General features: G+C 37.4%; 1 long non-coding RNA gene across 1 annotated transcript; it reads right to left on the reverse strand.

Moving 5' to 3' along the window:
• Positions 1–562: 562 nt before the first annotated feature.
• Positions 563–1,626, reverse strand: LOC109585798 (uncharacterized). Its single transcript, XR_002186659.1, has 2 exons — positions 1,141–1,626; positions 563–1,067 (listed from the first exon to the last, which is right to left on the reverse strand). It is a non-coding gene; the product is annotated as an uncharacterized LOC109585798 (long non-coding RNA).
• Between the last annotated feature and the right edge of the window lie 176 nt (positions 1,627–1,802).

Here is a 1,802-nt window from a genome sequence, read left to right on the forward strand (position 1 = left end):
TGAATAGTGTACATGTAAATGTAGTGGGGGTTACACAGTCCAGTAAATTGTAGCAACAGTAGTATACAAGTTTAGTAGCACATTGTGTGATTGTGTGTTAGCTTGAAGAACAGCAACGGCATCATCATTAATAGCATCATATACATGTACCTATCACTTTAAAGCTCCCTGCTGTTTTCATTCATTATGAAAGATTAACAGAGTTAATGTTTACTTGATGCAATAGACCAATAGTAAATAAATGACTAAGTGCATGTACATGTACAATGAACAACTATAATTGTAAGTTTACTTTATTGTTACACTTAGTGAATATCTAGTACTTATTAATCTAGTTACGCAATCTGGAGAATGCTTGTTCTTGTACTTAAGTACTTATGTTAAAGCTAGGGATTGTGCTTGTGCTGGTACTTTTAACACATTTAAGTAAATGTATTTGTGTTTAAGCACATTTCATAGTGCTTGACAGTTAACCCCACGTCTGCTAGGTGCTGTACATCAAATGGAGGTGTTTGCTACATTAGAGTCTTAGTTAGGAGAGGTTCTACTGTACATACAGTAGTAAGGAATGGGTCAACAATTCTCAATAAACAGTAAAATCAGCACCACACAATAAATGGATGAATGCAAACAGAGCCAATATAACATAGAGATAATATGCACTCCAATACATGCTAATAGAATTTGACTTACGGCCTTACACACATATGTACATTGTATACTATTACATGTACATATCTAATATGTGTTTATACAAATAAAGACTTCTCTGTCAATCAATATACTTGATCATCAACATAAAGGCATAAAACCCAAAGCCCATTAGAAAGGACTATTAAAAGGTGGAGGCTATTTTTAAACCACTCCACCCATAGCTTTTATACACTTATCTCTTGATACACATTCACACATTGTCCCCATACACAGTGTCACCAGTGGCCCAACAATCATTAATACAACAAAACAAGTCTTTATTAAAGATTAGTAGTCTCACCAGGTTTCTTAGGTGGCTCGTATGCAGGCAGTAGATCCATTCCTCCTCCACCTGTTGCCTCTTCTTCTGATGACTAAAAGATACAGTACATGTTTATAATGAGAGTGAGGATACCTAGAGGACTAATGTAAGGTCTATGTACTTACCAGAATAGGTTTTTTCTCATAGCCTTCATCCATTTTCGCTGACTTTTGTCCGAGCTTTTGTCTTCCTTCACTCTTCAGTTTCTTGTTGATACAATCAGTCAAATTTGTCAATCACGTCATTTTAAAAAAAATCACGTGATCATGGCAATATCCAGAGTGGGCGGGTCAAATTTGAGCCATAGGCGCCTCAAGAGGAAGAAAGGAGTGTGAATTAGTGTGTTTACTTGCTTATCTGCTCGCTTATCTGTGTTTACTTGCTCTGGTCTGTGTTGAAAATGAGTGGGAGCAAGGTCTTTTCTAGAAAAAACGGCACCCGAGTGTATGTTCACAGCCAAATGGTGCGCTCGAAGGATCATTCCGCTTCAGGACGTCCCGCATCATATAAATCCTGGTCCGATTGTAGGATGTCCACATGTCCAGCAATGAGTGGACGCGGATTAGAGTACATTATCAATGATCGTACACCATCAATTTTCGGACACTTGTTTTAGGAAAACTATACATTGCCATCTCATGAAACTGCAAAGTATTATAGCAATAGTTATCCTTTATTTGTGTGACAAAACTTGTAGCTCTAGCAAGAGTGCATAGAAAGTTATAAGCTCTCAAAGCGTGGTGTCCGACAATACCAATGATCGGCCAAAATTCTCAATCTTCGGACT

This window comes from Amphimedon queenslandica, unplaced genomic scaffold (assembly GCF_000090795.2).
Source record: "Amphimedon queenslandica unplaced genomic scaffold, v1.1 AMPQUscaffold_13008, whole genome shotgun sequence".
NCBI classification, from domain to species: Eukaryota; Metazoa; Porifera; class Demospongiae; order Haplosclerida; family Niphatidae; genus Amphimedon; species Amphimedon queenslandica.